Below are 19466 nucleotides of genomic sequence, written 5' to 3' on the forward strand. Positions count from 1 at the left end.
AGCTCAGGGATCTTAAGTGAAACTTCATGAGAAACAAAATAAAGAGACATTTTATTTTCTTATTTGCTATTAGGAAAGAGAAAAGTTATAGCCCCTATGGGCATTATTGGGTAATCAACACCCCGAATGATGAATCCAAATAAAAGCTTTCCTATCCCTATTCACCGCATGCATTTAAGGTATCAAGCTGATACTCCATGCAATCCCTTCCAAGCAGACTCCTGCAAGCTATTTCTTTCTAAAACACATTCTTGAAAACAATCAAATTATAAATTAATCCTTAAAGATTGGAAGATTGTAAGCCACGAAATAGTATAGAAGCTTGCAATTAAGATCATAAGCAGGAGATTGCCAAAGAGATGCCAGAAACTATGTTACATGATTAGCTATAACCAAAGGGAGAAAAACAAGTATATATGTCCCTGAAGATAATCCATGAACACAGAACAAGTTACAGGGGGAAAATGCAAACTGTGAGGCCTCTAGCAACAGTCTATTAAATGCTAAAGAAGCAAATCAATCCAATAATGTAAACTGGATATTACTAACTAGTAAGCTAAGAGCTTTTACATTCACTACAAGTGCATTTTGCAATAAATGAGATGTCATGTACAGCCCCTGGTGTATTTCCCTCCCACTCCTTCATATTTGCACTCATTTTGAAACTATTTAGAGTCAGAATATAGCACTACAGCAGTGGTCAGATCTGGCACAGAATTCTTTAATGATAATTTCTAAGAATGTACAGTATATACATTCTTAGAGGTACCTAGCCTGAATTTCAAGTGTTGAGTTGCTCTGGCAGAAATATCTTATTTTGAAATAGATTGTGGCAGGACATGTAACAAGAAATAAGCTATTTCCCCAAATGACACTGAAAACACCTTTGATCCTTAACCTCTGAATGCTTTCTGGTAACTTAAATATTTACATGAAAATTTTGCATTACCGATGTATCCATTGTGTTCACATGCTACAGTTTTATAAATGCCCATAAATACCAGGGCTGTGTTTTTCACTACAGGGTCCACAGAAGGTTTTACGTTTGTTTGTTTTGTCTTATTGTTTGTGGGAAGAAGGAAGGGAAGTATAGTAAATAAACCATTCAAGTTTTATTTTTTAGAACAATTGCTTTTAGATTTTCAGATATTTGATGAATCTGAATGTTTTCACCAAATAAATTCATGAGCAAGGCATAGTCTAAGTTTCTGACATCATTTGTAAAAACCACAAACACATTGCTTTGGCCATACTGGACCCACTCAGTCATCTAGTCACACCTTTATTTACTCATTGCAAATAAACGCATTGTACCATGTGTCAGACACCATACTAGTACTGTGAATGGGAGAGTGACCCCTAAAACGGCAAAATCCCCACCCTATAATGGATTGCATCCTAGTTGTAAAGACAAATGCTAACCAAATAAATGCAACATACATATAGATATGAAATTACAAATTACTAAGTACTATAAAATAAAAGTGCAGAATATTTTGAGAAAGATTAACTGTTGAGTAGTGAGTTCAAGATAAAGGGCATTTAAGCTTAAATCTAACTTCTAAAGAAGTAGGAGTGGGGTAAAAGATTAGATGCAGGAGAGAATCAAAAGATGAACTGGAGTGAATTATGTAATCAGCAAAGTGCTATTTTAGAAATCAGAACACCGGAGTCCTAATTAACAGCATGACCAAATGAGGAGACTGAGAGTGAGGCATTGTCTCATTCTAAAACTCTTAAGTTTTTGTAAGTATTCTTTTCTTCAAAGATTGGTAAATTGGTGTTTTTTTTAAAAAAAATAAAATATTTATTTGAAGTATTTATTTTGTAAAGACTACATTTAATATTTTTACTTACCAACGACTAATAGTGAAAACTTCTGCATATTTTACACATGCAGCTAGAATTTTATAACACATAGTATTTTCAAAAAGCTAGAAGATTTTGAATGATCACAACATAAAGAAATGACAAATGTTCCAGGTGAAGAATATGCTAATTAGCTTGATTTGATCATTACACATTGTACCCATGTATTGACATACCACTCTGTGTCCCCAAAATATGTAAAATTATTATATGTCAACTAAAAATTAAAGGGAAAAGTCACACAAAAGAATAGTACCGCAGCATGTTAAATAATAAAGTCTCTTCAAATAATTGATAATACCTTGAACTTTTAAGATGTTATAACTGATTGTTACGAATAATTCTCACTAATGCACATATGTCTTATTTACAAATAGCTAAAGTGAAATTATATTGTCTTTATACATGAAATAAATCTGTGAATAAAATGAAAAAAAAAATAGCTAGGAATGTTAATTCCCCAGAATTTGTCATTGTCAGGAAACCTCTCATTCTCGAGGATGATAGTTCACAGATTTGTTCACCTTTCCTTAACATGTCAGGAAAGTTATAATCATTAAAAAGTAAGTCAACTTATCAATAGCGATAGCATTTTTCTTCACTGAAATTCTTTACCTTTTACTAGAATTATATAATTCTATGAAATCTTGAGAAAATAGCCACTAAAATCAACCAACCTCATTTCTATCAAGGTCACACTCCAAGTTAGAAACAAGTCAAGGCTTGTTTTGTTATTGCTAAACTCTTCCCTATATTTGCCATATCATAATCATCAACCTCTTGCTCAAAATTCAACTTCAAATCATTTTTTCCTCACTGCAGTAAAATGATTTGTTTCAAAAAATTATTAGTAGTCATGTGAGTTCAGGCTACCTCCTAGGTCCTCCTCTGAAATTCCTTGATCTTAGATCATAATCTATGTCTGCTGTAACAAAAGGCAAGATATTCCTTCTAAAACTAAGATAAACAAGATGGAGAAAAGATAAATGAGAGTCCTAATGTGATTCAGTACACATACAGAAAGGTTGCAAATTTTTAAAAAACTGGCTCTTTTGTGTTTATTTATCACCGATCTGGAAAAGAGAGCCCATAATTAATAAATCAAAAAGACGATATAAATTTAGCCTCTTATACAAAAGATATTAATTAAAAGGTAGATATTCAACATGCCATAAACTAGTCATCATCAATGACATCTATTCCTTACATATTTCATTCTAAATGCTTAAGTATGTATTTGGAAATATTACATGCATATTTTCTATATTTCCTACACTATGGCCCTCTAGCCTGTAATGATTTCCTTCTCATTTTTTAGCTATATAAAGTTAAAATTTACTTTTAAACCTTTAACACTAGGCCTGGAAAAATACAACTCTTGCTTGAACAAAAGATCTAAGATTAGGGGGAACACAGGAGATGCCGAAACTACACTTCCTTGCCATCCACTCCTCATTTCTTGCCCAACTAGATACAGATTTTCTGTACAAAGGACAGGACCCTCAGATACTATATAAATCTAAAGAATAGGGGAAAACAGACTTGTGCTAAGGAATTTGGAAAACCTCAGTATTTACCTACAAAGCTTTACAGAGTTTCTTACAGCCTAGCATAGTAAGGGAGTAGCCAAATTATTTCTGATGCATTTAAGAGGATGGAGCTGATGGAACTCTGAGCACAAGAATGAAGGACCAAACAGCAGCAACCTGTTTACTCTTCTGAGGCTGAAATAAAACAATGGATGTGTCAATAGCTGATAGGCGGAGATGTGGCCAGTGGCAAGTAAAATCCAAAGCTCGTCTCTTCCCAACCCTGTGTAATTCTTGTGCTATCTCAGCTTACCTCTCACACCCCAGCCCCCCGGGCAAAAGGAAGAGAAATCCTGAATTCAATGCCATTTCATTTTTGCCATGCCAAAGAACAGAGATCCCAATTACGAATAATTCAACAACAACAAAAATGCTCCTCTTGTGGACTGTCACCCTCTACATAAGAGACTGGGCCAAATGCTAAAGATACAGATAAATTTAAGGAATAATTTCTGCCTTAAATTTGTGTTACAATTAGTCAGGAGACAGAGTACAGGCACAACAAAATTAAACAAAAATATAATGCAAGTTGTACAATGTAACAAGACCAGGTAAGCCATAAGATGGCTGTAGTCCCCTATTTTGCCTCCTTTCCAGAAGAATATGAGCTTAATGTTTAAGTCTTCAAAACTGTAGTGCTGTAAATGCTTTCAAATCATGTGTCTTCATTCACATGATTTACCCCTCGAGCCTACTAAACACGTCAAATCTTAAAGTTGTCTTATAGTTGCACTGAGTCTTTCATATCTGCCAGACGGCATAACTATACACTAATGAATATAGACCAGTGTATGGAAGAGGCTGGAATGAAAAACTAGAAAATTTGCCTTTTTACCCAGAGCCATGAGATCAAGCATTCTTTCAAAAACCACTAAACTTGATGTGATATATTTCATTCTAATTAGGAAAAAAAATCACAATATTTATGATTTGTACATAATTCAGAGGGTCTTGATATTTCATTAAAACCTAGCATTGAATGTGAGACATATCGGCAAACATTACTTTAGAAATTACACTTATATTGAACTAAAAACAAACATTTGTAGGAAATAACCTATTTGCTATTTTCTTCTCTGGATTTTAGGACAAAGAAATCATTAACTGATAATAATCATATTGTTGTTGGGATCTATTGATTTTAAATCACACTCACTGGAGTTATGATCTGTAAGCAAGATCATTTTCCTTTTTTTTTCCATCAGTAAGATAATTTTCTTAGAAAATCAGCTCACTTTGCACTCCTTGCAATTCTCTGCTTACTTAAGCTCCAGAACACCACAACTAATTGTGTGAGACTATTACAAATGCTATTTGTAAAAAATATCAAAATTAAAAATAATTTATAGAATTAAAAACTTTTAAAAATTAGAACTTGAAAACCTCTTAAAATGATCACACAGGATAAGAAATAATGTTAGAGAAAAATGAGGGTGTATGCATACTCTCACTTATAAGTGGGAGCTAAATGATGAGAATTCATGGACACAAGAGGGGAACGACAGATACTCGAACCCACTTGAGGGTGGAGGGTGGGAGGAGGGAGAAAAGCAGAAAAAAATAACTATTGAGTACAAGGCTTAGTGCCTGGTTGATGAAATAATCTGTACAACAAAACCCTGTGACACAAGTTTACCTAAATAACAAGCCTGCCCATGTACTCCTGAACCTAAAATAAAAGTTAAAAAAAAAAGAAAGAAAAAGGAGGATATAGCTCAGGGTTACATAAAATTTTGCATCGGTAAAAATAGATGATAGGTAGGTAGGTAGAGTAGATAGATGATTGATAGGTATGGAGAAAAACTGAGCTGCAAGAATAACTAAATATGCAAACAGTATAAAAATATAGAATTACTTGCTCTGGATATTTAAAAATAAAGTCTTTTTTACCATTTGTGTATGTGGCCAAAAAGAAAAAAAAAAAGGAATCCTTCAGCATTATAACTCCAGGCAACTCCCAAGTGCTGGTTAATTTCTAACCTGTGTGTGTGTGTGTGCGTGTGCATGTGTGTCTGTGTGTTATTGTGGCTTTCTGCTTTTGTCTGCATGTCTGCTTTGCCCTCCCTGCCACATTTCAGAAAGAGGCAATGATGATGATGCCCTACTGACAGAACCCTTCCTGTGAATCCCTCCAGAGTTGCTGGCAAGACCACAGATGGAATATTGCTGGTCAAATGCTCATCTCTAGATCTAGTACAACTAGCACAGCATTCTCAGTCAGGGTGCTGAGTGCAAGGCAGTATTATTTAGATTAGAAGAAGTGGCTGTGGTGGCATCATGATTTTTATTAATCACTGAAAGATGACTTCTACTTTTAATTATAAATGTCCTAAGTACAGGGGCAATTCACGCCTCTCTGTTTTCTTCTATTTCTATGTTCTGTTTATCACAGTTCAAGAACATAGTAACCAACAAATAATTAGTTGTGGAATTGAATCAAGGTCAATAGAATAAGACATTTTAATCTAAGATTAATGTCCAAAAATATTAAGGGCAAAAGGACTAAACTAGAGATTTGGAATTGCTAGGCAATTACCAAGTAGTAGTAATGCTGTATTTTTTAATAACTTAATAGTAGGTCAGAAATAGCAGTTACATTACATGTGCTTTTACTGATGCCTCAGAGTTCCCCTATCAAGAATGATGTGTGAAACCAAGCCCACATAATGTAGGAATTGTCTTTCACAACAAATCATGTTCCTTTTTTTTTTAATTTAAAAAAAATCTGTAGGTACATAGAAAGTGTATATATTTATGGGGTACAGGAGATTTTTAAAATTTTTTATTTTTTTTTTAATGTTTATTTATTTTTTGAGACAGAGTTTCACTCTGTCGCCAGGCTGGAGTGCAGTGGCGCCATCTCGGCTCACTGCAACCTCCACCTCCCAGGTTCAAGCGATTATCCTGCCTCAGCCTACCGAGTAGCTGGGATCACAGGCGCGCACCACCACGCCCAGCTAATTTTTTTATTTTTAGTAGAGACAGGGTTTCACCTTGTTGGCCAGGATGGTCTGAATCTCTTGACCTCATGATCCCCCCGCCTTGTGTTCCCAAAGTGCTGAGATTACAGGCATGAGCCACCGCGCCCAGGCACATGAGATGTTTTAATGGAGGCATTCAGTGTGAAATAATCACATTTTTATTCAAAGAAACAAACACATAAAATAATGTTCCCTTTAAATCATTTTCCAAATCATTAGGAAAAATGGTATTTGAGTTTTATTGAACTACTAGGAGAAAAAAATCATTTTTATACAGGATGTGTAGATTCAAGAAACTATTAAAACCATTCTGTTTATGAAAATGTGTTTTTATGTTCAACAAAAAGTTGAAATTTATATCTAGCAGTGAATAATAATATTTATTATTTCACAGTGTTTCATCCTTTGCTGTGTATAACAATTTGCTCTGGGAGAAATTACATAGCTGCTTAAAGCCACTACTCAAAGCTCCTTAATTTAAATCATTGAAAAACAACAGAAATATAGCTTCATAAGGAAACTGAGAGATCAAATAAGGTAACTGGAAAATATAAAAACATAATTTATCATACACAGTTTAGAATTTTTTCTAATAATGATAGTAGAAGGTAAATATTGATTTTTCTTCTCCATTTAGTGATTAGTGGGTCAATATTAAAAACTGAAACAAACTCAATTTAGAGAACCTACTTCTAAGATTGTGTGCTCCAACTTGCCACTAAAAACACTTTCCTTCTTATGATGTTCTTAGAATTCATCGTAAAGAATTCCAAGGAAAATAAAAAGTGGAACCATTCTAATAGCATTCTAAATGCTGAATTTGCCTCCAGAAATAAAGTAGTTGCTTTTTAAGGTTTATTTAATATGCTAACAGGTGAGTGCTCTTGAAATAGTATTTTTTTTAGTTAACTGTCCTCTATACTGAATTGCAGATAGATATGTACTGATCTATTGTTATGATGATTATTACTCATAATACCCAAGGTTTTCTTAAATAACTCTCAGTTGTTCTTCCGGGTAATACTGGGAAAAAAAAAAAAGGGAAAATAACTATGAAGCTCAGTTACAGAAACATCTTCTTTAGTTTTATGACTTACCATGAAAGTAACTAAAGTTAAACATACTGGGTTTAGTTCCAAAATGAGATATACAATTAGACGATGCCTCTGCTATGTAAATTTTAAGGAAAAATACATTTTCTTAAAGATTACTATTCACTGAACAATTCTATAAGAAACCTTTCCACTGACCATCTGTCCAAACTGTGTGTTGAAGTTCTGAAAAGCAATAAGACATTTAAAAAGAAATCTGTGTAGTTAGTTTCTGGTTGCTATGAAACTAAGAAAAAAATATGGTTCTAAATATCATCTTGAGTCCTATTAATCTTGGTGATTATCTTTTTTGTGTGAACATTTTTTCCATAATCAAATTAGATAGTATTTGTGAAGAATTTGAAATCCCATTATTCTACTCAAAAGTATTATTGATGTCAGGTGTGTTTCACATAAGACTTAATTATTTGCATGGAGACCAAAAATTAGGTTGTAACATTGCATATGCATCAAATAATAAAGATACTAATCTTATTACTTATGCCATAAAGTTCTTCCTGGGATGGAGGAAAGATTTATGGCTTTCTATTTAATGTTTTGAACGATTCTCTCTCTTATCTTAAATTTGGGCTAATTTTCTTTTCATTTTGCTTCCCTTTGATCCCCAAGTTTCAAAGAAGACCCATAATGACCACATATTACTGATTACTCTCTATGCATGTCAAAAAGTCCATTTTTATATGTGGCACTACCTTTGCCAGAACAGAAGATGGCATTAATTTTCTTGTTACCCCAGACTCAGGTGAATCAGCTCTCGTATCTTCCAAGAATTCTCATGTATTCTCAATCCTCTAGAAATAGCAAATTCAAATTACAGAGAACAGATATCCCAGAAGCTTCATGACAATGAATAGGTCACATTTGGGATGTTTTGCTAGAATTGCACGTAAAGCAACTGTATTTTAGATACTAAAAGCAAATGAAGCACCTGTGAATTATTTTCTTTACACTAATCTTAACTATCTAAAATTGGAGAAAGAATCTACGATTTACATAAAACCCACAGAAGTTCTTAGTCTCATACCGCTCAGTGTTTCTTCATGTGGAAGGAAAAAAATATATATATCAATAGATTTTAATAACCTTTTTCAAATTGAATTCAAGATGCATGTTAAAGAGAAAGATGTTTTACACAAGAAAAGTAGTAATTGACATATGGCGTCAGCCTGCATGAGCCCTGTGCCGGCACTACGGATCCACAAACTTCTAAGTTTGCATTAGAACAATAAAGCAACTGTAGAACAAGCCAGGACTTCTCTGAAGGTCAGTACTCACACTCTCAATGCTAAGGATGTTGGCACTAAGGATGCCTTGTCTTTCTCTGAAAAAATCAATAAAAATATTTCTTTAAAAACGTGTAGGCTGGGAGCGGTGGCTCACGCCTGTAATCCCAGCACTTTGGGAAGCCAAGGTGGGCAGATTACGAGTTCAGGAGATTGAGACCATCCTGGCTAATTCAGTGAAACCCGTTCTCTACTAAAAATACAAAAAAAAAAAAAAAAAAAAATTAGCCGGGCGTGGTGGCGGGTGCCTGTAGTCCCGACTACTCAGGAGGCTGAGGCAGGAGAATGGCGTGAACCTGGGAGGCGGAGCATGAAGTGAGCCAAGATCGTGCCACTGCACTACAGCCTGTGGCAGAGCAAGACCCCGTCTCAAAAAAAAAAGTGTAGATTTGCAGTGATCCTCTTTTGATCATCTGACTCCTTAAAAAACAGAACTTTCCATGATGACCCCCCCAATATCTAAGCTTATTGATAGAGCTGGGCCAAAGCCTAGATCCTCTGCAGGGTAAAGATACACTGCTTAGATATATTTTAGAAACACAGGAACAAAGGCTGAGACATGCCAGGCAGAGTAGCGAAGTGGGTATGGTCTCTGCCAGAGCTGCAGCTTCCCCTTTCTCTTCTTTCTTCCTCCCTAAATAACAATATTAGCAGTTTTAAATAGTTACTAAAGCTTAATGAATTTCCTCTCTAAAATCATGTGCATTTTAAAAAGAAAAAAAATATCCAAATAATGGAATGCATCATCTTCCCAAAATACCCCTCTCCCTAGATTTCCTAACTCAGTGGATGAAAATTAAATCTACCCAGTCACCCATACTAGCAACCTGAGGGTCAGTCTGAGCCTCCTTCCTTTCCCACATTCAATCCATTACCAAGCCCTGACGGGATTTTTCTCATAAATAATTCTCAAATCCATGACTTCTGTATCCCAGCTAATCTGCTCCAGTTCCTATCTTCATTATCTGCCTAAAAGAAAACTGTCTCCCAGCTTCAGCTGCATCTCTTTTACTCCATTTCCATTCAGATGCCAGAAGGAGTGCTCCAAAACATAAATCACATCCCGATACTCTCCTGCTTAAAATCCTTTGTTTCGAAGGTAGAGCTAAATTCCTTCAGCTTTTGCAGAAGCCCCTTCATTTATGCCCATTCAGCATGTTCTGCTGATTGTCTTCTCTATCTCAAATTGCTCTATGGAATTCTCTGCTTTGTGTCAGAATGGATCGTTTCTTTCATCATGACTTCTGTAAAGACTAGAGAAAGTATACTTTGTCTATATTTAATTACTCAAGTTCAGACTTTAAGATGGAGTGTTCGTCACAGCTTGTTACTTATCTTTTATCTTAATTGCTAGCAAGAGAGATCCATATAATGCTGGAACCAATTAAATGAATCTTGTGCATCACACTTCTCTAGGGAAAGACACCTGGGAATAGCTGCTCTCTCTTCTTACCACCCAAGGTCCAATGTGAAGGGTTTCACTGTTAATTTTATCTTAAAAATTTTCTCAGCTGTACATAAGTCATTAACCCTTAATAATTCCTGCTGTTGCATTTACAAATATCACCTTTACCACAGGCAACGTGAGTTTTACCGGTCAGTACTCACGCAGGCATACACTTGAAAGTGAGCCAGATTTTAACCCTGGAAAAATCCAAACTAAACCAAAACCAAAATAAAATACTCAGATATGTTAGAAAGTTTACCATATTCTGTAGAATACAAAATATACCATTTCTCAGTCATATAAAATTTTAAATAAATATTTGTTAGGAATTTATTAATGTGGCTCTTGCCTTTCATCACCACTACCTCCTATTATTTCTTAGTTGTATATTTAACATGTATCAAATCTCTACTGTATGTCAGACACTATGTTCACTAAGTTTATAATGTGATGACTTTTATTTTACTATAGTAAGTAAAATAAAACCTCCCAGGTCCTATTCTTTTTGTTCAACCAAGAAAATATCAAAAAGTGTATATCATTTGATTACGTTCGCTAAAAACTCTTATCTGTAATAGTGACAATCCAACAACATTCAGAAATGATTTTTAAAGCCACTTGCCAGGTAAATGTCAAACAGAGTACATTAGTAAAACAGAGAAGAGTTATGCCACAGTTTACTGGAGTATGGCAGAATACTAAGGGAGATGACCAAGCTGCATTTTACACATGAAGCACCAAACTTGTTTATGCTCCATAAAACACTTCGATTCTCATTAAAACCAAGTGAACAATGCCAGTAAGAGTAGCTAAGGCTAACTTTAGCTTTCTTCTGTATTGGGTTAATTTAACTAAAAAAAAAAAAAGAAAAAAGAATTCCACAGACCCTTAACTTTCAATCACAATGCCATCTTGTGGAAAATGCAGAAGCAATGAAAAGACTCATAAGCATCTTGATGCAATAGTTAGCAAACCACTATGGAAACATGGCAGATCAATGAGAACTTAATACACCAATGGGCAACGTTTGTATCAAAGTTTTCTAATTCTGCAAGGTAAAAAGCACTTCAATATGCAGACTATATTCCATATTGTAAGGATCCAGCCAACTACAGTATCATAAGAAAGGGAGGTAGATGGACCCCGTATCACTGTCAGATGGAAGCAAGAAAGAAAACGTATGGAGACAAAGTTGTCTACTGTCTAAATTAATAGTCCATTTTATGAATGATTTAGAACTTACTTTAGCTGCCCCAGGCCAGCTGATGACCTCTATCAGAAAGCTGAAGGCTTTCAGTCACCTCAAGAAATTCTGTTTTTCACAAAGCATCTGGCTAGAGCATTGAGAGGTATTGGGAGACTGTTAGTTATATGAAATCCCTATGGATCATAACTAGGTCATATATAATAATAATCTATTTACACTGTTAATCATAGATGCTTTTAAATATATCAAAAGAATTGGCTAAACATCAACCTGATTTTAGAGATAATTGTTATTATAATGGTTATATAACTTGAGATACAGAGTAGAGGTTATGAGTGCAGGATCTGTAGGTAGATAGGCTGAGTTTTAAGTCTAGCTTAACTGTAATACCTTGTGCAAATTACTTAATCTCTATCTAAAATTCCTAATTTTTAAACTGGAAGTGATAATGAATACTCCTCTCGATAGGTTATTGTGTTGACAAAATGAGCTAATATATATAAAGTGATAAGACAAGTGTCTGCCATATAGTGAGGAGTGAAAAATGTTAGTGCCTGTTATTACTCAAGGTTATTCAACTCACTGGTAACAGAATCAGAACTGGAAGTCAGGTTTACCCACTCCCAAACCAACTAGCCTTCCAAACCTAGCATGCCATGTCAAAAGTAGCAATGACTTCTTTGTTTTGAGGAGAGGGATTTGGTAAAAATAAGCATGAATAAGTCATACTAGCAACTACTTTTTAGAGCAATGAAAGGCAGATTCTGCTCACCAGCTAGTTAGTATTTAGATCTCAGTTGACTCATTTTAAGAGGGCAACAAATTCATTAGGGGAGATGGGAAAGGGTAGAAAGGAAAGTTTTGTTTAGATATCAGTGCTAACATTGTGCTTTCTATAAAAAGGATAAGAAAAAAGATGAGTAAAAAGACACAATAAAAAAAGTCTGCCTAAAATATTTTTAAATATCCAAATCCTATACTTACCCATTGAAGCAGCAACGACAACACTCCTAAAAAAGTGAAGTACCAATTTTTAAGAGAACCAAAGAATATATTTTTTTTAAAAAATACTTTTATGCTAAGAGTGATATGGTTTGGATTTGTGTCCCCTCATAAATCCCATGTTGAATTGTAATCCCCAGTGTTGCAGAAGAGGCCGGGTGGAAGGATTGGAACATGGATTCCCCCTTGCTATTCTCCTGGTAGTGAGTGAGTTCTCACATGATCTGGTTGTTTAAAAGTATATAGCACCTTGCCCTTTGCTCTCTTCCTCCTACTCCAGCCATATAAGATGTGCCTATTTCCCTTACTGCAATGACTGTAAGTTTCCTGAGTCCTCCCCAGAAGCAGATGCCTGTGTAGCCTGCAAAATCGTGAGTCAATTAAACCTCTTTCCTTTCTAAATTGCTGAGTCTCAAGTAGTTCTTTATAGCAGTGTGAGAATGAACTAATACAAAAAGTTATTCTATTATTGTCTTGATCATTCTACTTTCTAGTAGCTAATGTTTTGAAGATGTGAAAAGTGACATAAGTAAATACATTTGTATTTCAAAATAAGCAACTAACTGTACTCTAAATTATATTATTTGCAAATTATTATTAACCAGTTTACCTGATTTGGTATTGTCCTTTAGTTCAAAACTCTTCTACTTAGAGTACGTGTCAGTTAACTTCAGCTGTATAATACAACATCTAAAATAACAGTTGCTTAAACAAGACAGAAGTTTAATTCTCTTATATTTAAAAGAAACCTGGAAGTAAGCTGGTAGAGTAGCACCTCAAAGTTGTACTCAGATTCAGGTTCTGTCCAGCTCACCTCACAGCTGTTCCTGGAGGACAATTGCCTTCTTCATGGTCTGTGCTGGTGCCTACACATACAACTGTATCATCACATCCACTACATAAGCAAGAGGGTGAAAAAGGAGACTAACCCCCTTTTCAAAAGAGATTCCCTAAATACCCCATACACATCTGCCCTTGTCTCATTGACAGGAACTCAGTCACTGGGTCATTCCTAAGAGGGAGAGAGGCTGAAAACTACATTGGCTGAACAGCACTTTTACTCAAGAAAACGGAATGAGTATTGGGAGACAACCAGCCATCTCTGCCTGAAAAAGAAATCAAAGAATAGAATAGAGTAGAATAGCCTGTTGCGAGGGGGCAAGATTTTTGTTGTATTGGCTGTGAATTGGTGGGTAAACTGTGGATCAATGGAGGAGTAGCTTTGTACAGGCTGAGGGCCTACTAAATATGTGGAGATACCAGCCCACATATTTGTCATACTCGATGTGAATTAGGTCAACTGTGTTTCAATCCTCTGTTTATTTTTTCCTTCCTGGTAAGGCACTTTTATCCAGGCTAAAAACGATTTTCAGGATTTGGTAACCAATGCAGACTTGAGATGCTGATTGCTTGGATCTCAGTCCTGGTTACTCTTTCAACTAAATGTATGAATTGGACAAATTGTTTAGTTTTTGTCTACCTCAGGCTCCTCATCTATAAAAATGAGGAAAATAACAAAATCTACTTTATGGAGTTGGTGTAAGGATTACATGAATTGATAGAGGTAAAGCATTTATAACAAGTCTTTACACATGGTAATTGTTCAAAAAATGTTAGCTGTTATCAACTGCAGACTTGTGTTCTAGAAAAAGACAGTGGACTACAGCCTGCAATCATGCAGGTGATAGCCAAAAAGTAAAATCCACAGTGCAAGGAAATGTTTGATGTTAACGTGGGAAGTAAGGGGGTTGGTTTTGTTATACTAGATTTGGAATCAATTCTCTCTTCTGTAGAGTGAAGTTCTGTAAAACGTTCATACTGCCACACGTAATTCAGAAATGGTCAAGTGAAAGTGACTGACTATAATGGAGAAGGACACAGATTAAAATGTCAGAGAGTAAAAGCACCCTACAAAGAGAGAGAGAACATTATAGCACAAAAGAGGTGGCAGGCGTTTTAAGAATTGGTAAATACAGAAGCAATTGCTTCGAGTTTCATACAATGAAAAACAAGGATGACTGGCCTATAGAAATGAATGTGAATGATGACTGTCTAAAGTGTAACTCTTGAGTACTTTCACAGACTGTGGATTCTATGTGGCTATTGTTAAATGCCTTGAAGCAGCATGAAATGTGTGTAATGTAGGACAAAGACAAGGTTCATCAACCCTGACCTGGATTATGAAGGACTAGACTTACATTTCACTTAGCCACAGAAGTATTTTTTATAAAAAAAAATTGAATTTAATATGAGAAGACTAATCTATATCATTTGTAATATGTTTATATATAAAACACACATATATTTCTATTTAAATTAATCATGAAATTTTCAGTTCATTCTGTGACTTGATAATACTCAACTTATCTGGTTGACATTATAAAGTACAGAGTTTATAAAGAACTTCTTCAGGTTTTGTTCTGGATATCTGAATTGGGTGGACTCCAAAGATAATCACAGTTGGCTCTCTGTATCCATGAGTTCCACATCCATGGATTCAATCAACCACATATTGAAAATATTAGAAAGAAAATGGATGGTTGTGCCTGTATTGAACATGTACAGACATTTTTCTTGTCATTATTCCCTAAACCATATAACATAGCAAATCTTTACATAGCATTTAACTTATACTAGGTATTATACGTAATCTAGAGATCATTTAATGTATACAGGAGGATGTATATGAGTTATTTACAAATACTACACCATTTTATATAAGGCACATAAGCATTCATGGATTTTGTTATCCACAGGGGTCCTGGAACCAATTCCCCATGGATACCAAGGAATGACTGTACACTGACCTGGTACCCATGGCAAGCAAGATGAGCAGCATCCCAAACAGAATTTGCATTTACCTGACTAATTCACCCCAAACTGTGCTGCATGTAATATTTCTTCGATGAAGAAGCAAGAATAATATTTTAATTAAAAATGTCCTGTTTTAATAAGCCCATGTGAGGTAAAAAGATCTTTAAAATTGTCATTGATAAGGAAAGAATGTGAAAAATGTCAGACCCCTAATACTGTATCTCATGTTTGAAAGAATTACTTTTCCTCTTTAGTTCAGATAATTTATTTAGTTAGTTCAGTTTAATTTAGTTCAGATAATCAGATAGATCCTTTATTTTAAAGAGGAAAACAAAGATGTATTTGAGGTAGTGGTCTTTGTGAATGACTTATACATAGCTGGGGGCCTTGCTGGACATATTTATGTCCCAGAATGAGAACAGCAAAGTAATATGCAAAAATGTATGCATAGTTTCAAAATAACCACAGAGAATGGCAGAAAACAAATGTAAAATGAGCAATATAATAAACCCCTAAGCCCAAGCAGTTTATGGTACATTTCTCTAGACATTTTAACATTAACATATGTATAATTTCTTTTACTGTAAGAGGGATAATATAAACACAATTTTATGCTTTATGCAGACAAGAACAATCTCTATCATATGTTTTTCACACATCCATGAGTCTAATTGTATTACTAAGTCCAATTTTCTATTCAAAAAACATTTGCCAGCATCTGCTATGTGCCAGGCACTATTTTAGGTGCTGGAGAAATGATGGAAACCAAAACAATATTTCTATCTTCCTGGAATTAAGCATTCTACTTAGTTTGCCCGGTAATCATGAAAATTTTCTAATAAGGTAGAATTCATTCATTAGGGAATTAAGTCCAAAATCCTCTGCCAGGTGATGGTTCCCAAGGTAAACATTATTATCCAAAATCTTTCATGAGAGGGGAGCCCTTGCAAAACGCCAGAAGTAGGAGAAGTAGGAGAACTAAGGAATTACTGCTCTTTAAATGATGAGAAATCGTGGGCAAGGCGACTAAAGTCACAGAAGTGGCAGCTCTGGAAGGAAAGGGACAACTGTTTCTCACTTGCCAGTCTCCACACACAAGCTGAGAGACACAACAAGAAAACACAGGCTTCCTCTCTACTGTGCGTTTCTTTTTACCACACCTACAAATGTATAGCCTTTGCCATCCCAGATAAACATATACATTATACTTATAAGCAAACACACAGAGAAGACTGAAAACAGAAAACCTGTCAATTAACTACAACATGGGAATGACCTAGGAATTCATATCCTTAAAAGAAATCTAGGTGCTTGGAACTGGTGACCCCTCCAAAACAAAAGCTTCCCTTAAGTAAAAGTATAGATATGTCCTTAAAATGTGATAGAAAAGTGTGTGGGGGGAGCGGGGCTGGGGGGTTGTAGGTTGGGAACTGAAAGTTCTGGGGAGGTGACCTCTGCTCTGCTGTTCCCAGCTCCCATCTCTCCGTCTTTCTCAAGTCAAAGGCCAGAAAAGTGTCAGCAAAGCGTTGGCTAGAGTCTTGGAATAGAGATCTTATATGGCTTTTCTCAATTACAGATGGAGTGAGAGCCTGGGACAAGCATCAGGGAGTGATTTGGTGAATACAGAGGATCCGATATATGTGACACAGTGGCCACTAGGGCTACAGGCTACTCCAACAGAGATGATTTTTAAAGTAATATAACAGTATATCTAAAACGGTCCAATAACTGACAGAGAGAGAGAGAAAGTCAAAACAAACAAACACATGCTGGTGATAGAAAACCTCTGTAGAAGACAGCTGATGATTTAAATAAAAATATATCATCAGAATACCTGAAGCAATTACAAGTTCAACACAAAGAAAGGACTTTCTGGAGTAAACAGCATTAAACAAAGTAATTTTAAAAATTAGGATTTGCAAAGTAAATGACTCAGTGGATGAATTTAAAGAGTGCTTGGATTCTGTTGAGACCTCCTATAGTAGATTAAAAAATCAAGTAGAAGAAATATTTTAATAATGGAGAAAAGATACAAGGAGATAATAAACATAATACATCCTGGCAACATGCCTGAACACCAAGAATTTTAAAAAAAACTATTCCATATACAAAGAATACATTACATGAAAAGGAAAAAGTTATCAGGCTTACATATGATTTCTCACCTGCAACATCAGATGAAAGAATTTAATGGAAAAACATCTAGAAGACCCCTGAAATTCAAGGACTGCAACCCCAGAACCTAGAACTATGATAAAGTGTCATTCATCTTTTAGTGTTAAAGGAAGAATTTTGAGAACATGCAAAGAGTCTGAGGGTATATTACCCACGTACCCAACTTTTCCAATGATAGCACAAAAGATCTAAAGACCGGGAAGATAAAGAGGAAAATAAGTAATGGCAATCAATGGCTCTTGTATCTACTAGTAGATAAATGTACTAGTGTAATCTAATATAATTAATTATAATAATCATAGAAATTAATACATACTGTGGATTCTATGTGGCTACTGACTGCTTATATATCAAGTAATGCTTTAAGCATTTTTCATTTAATCCTCATTAGAAAGTCATAGCTATTATTACAGCGACTTCAAAATTCAAAGTTTTGAGTGAAGGAAATATAGAGTAAAATGTCTCAGCCTAGGAATACAAACAGAAGTATAAATATTGTAAATTTCTTTCAGATGAGTGTTGTGGGGGTGAGGAGAAACACTTCAGGAAGGACGGTTTCTTTTACAGAAAATGGTTATCTATGAAAGCAATAAAATTGAATATATTCATCATTTACTAAATTATTGATTAGATGATAAAAACTGAATTAAAAACCAAAACTGTAGCCAAGAAGTAGTGTTGGGTAAAAATAGAAAATGAACAAGCAAAAAACTCAGCTACAGGCTATTTAAGAAACTCATTGAAATCAAAGTGATAAAGAAAGACAATATATACTAATTTCCTTTCTTTTGGGTATATACCCAACAGTGTGATTGCTGGGTCACATGGTAGCTCAAGTTTTAGTTTTTTGAGGAAAGTAGCGGGAGGTTGTGGGGAGGTGGGGATGGTTAATTGGTACCCAAAAAATGGAAAGAATAAATAAGACCTACTATTTGATAGCACAGCAGAGTGACTATGGTCAGTAATAATGACTTAATTGTACATTTTTAAATAAAGAATTTAATTGGATTGTTTGTAACTCAAAGGATAAATGCTTGAAGGGATGGATACTCCGTTCTTCATGATGTGCTTGTTTTACATTGCATGCCTGTATCAAAACATCTCATGTATCCCATAAGTATATACAACTACTATGTATTCACAAAAATAAAATAAATTTAAAAAGACAACATAAAAGGATTAGCAAAGCAAAATGTATAAATAAAGACAGAAAGAATGCAAGAATATCAATAATATTATCAGCTCAAGTGGAACTTTAAGTTTACCTACACAGGTAAAGTAATATTAGGTAATTGTAATTTAAGAGTAGACATGATGTCTATAAACTTGAAGATACCTAAATATGATTGCTAAACATGTAAAGTAAAAACTGTTAGTAATCAAAGTAGAAGCTGATAATTTAAAAATAGAATAAATTATAAATGGCTTTCAAAGATACATAGAATTTCACTTTAAAAATCAAATTAATAGCTATATATAGAACCTCACATTTCTCCATTAGAAAATTTACAGTTTTTAGTACTTTTATGGAACACCAACAAAAATAAATCATATACTTTCCCTCTAAGAAAGCTTGTGCTGTTGTTTCTTTTTAAGATCTTACAGGTTAGCTATTCTGATATTATAATAAATTTAGAAAATGTTTGATAATCATAGCCTATTTCAAATTAATAAACATACTTTTAAAATAATCCCTGGATCAAAGAGGAAAGCAAAACTGAAGTATAAGCTGTATAAAAAGCATATATAAGAAAACACTATCTGAGAATAATTGAGACATGGCAAAAGCTGTACTTAGGAAAATATACAGTCTGTAGTGCCTATAATATTAAAGATTAATGCATATCTTTTAAAATAGTCCTCATAAGAAAACAGAAATAATGTCAGTTACACTTATTTTAAAAATTGGAAGATGAAATTAATGTAAAATATCAAAGCAGAAATTATATAAAATTAATGAATATAAGTTCAAAACTTCTATGAAGAT

At 34.5% G+C, this 19466-nt stretch overlaps 1 protein-coding gene and 1 long non-coding RNA gene across 10 annotated transcripts in view; one reads left to right on the top strand and one right to left on the bottom strand.

Annotated features, from left to right (window-relative positions):
- The window catches only part of MARCHF1 (membrane associated ring-CH-type finger 1), an 857900-nt gene that overhangs the window by 783231 nt on the left and 55203 nt on the right, over positions 1-19466 (bottom strand).
- On the top strand, positions 8660-19220 carry LOC129059128 (uncharacterized). Its single transcript, XR_008524850.1, has 3 exons — positions 8660-8814; positions 15247-15455; positions 16881-19220. It is a non-coding gene; the product is annotated as an uncharacterized LOC129059128 (long non-coding RNA).

This window comes from Pongo abelii, chromosome 3 (assembly GCF_028885655.2).
Source record: "Pongo abelii isolate AG06213 chromosome 3, NHGRI_mPonAbe1-v2.0_pri, whole genome shotgun sequence".
In the NCBI taxonomy this organism is placed as follows: Eukaryota; Metazoa; Chordata; class Mammalia; order Primates; family Hominidae; genus Pongo; species Pongo abelii.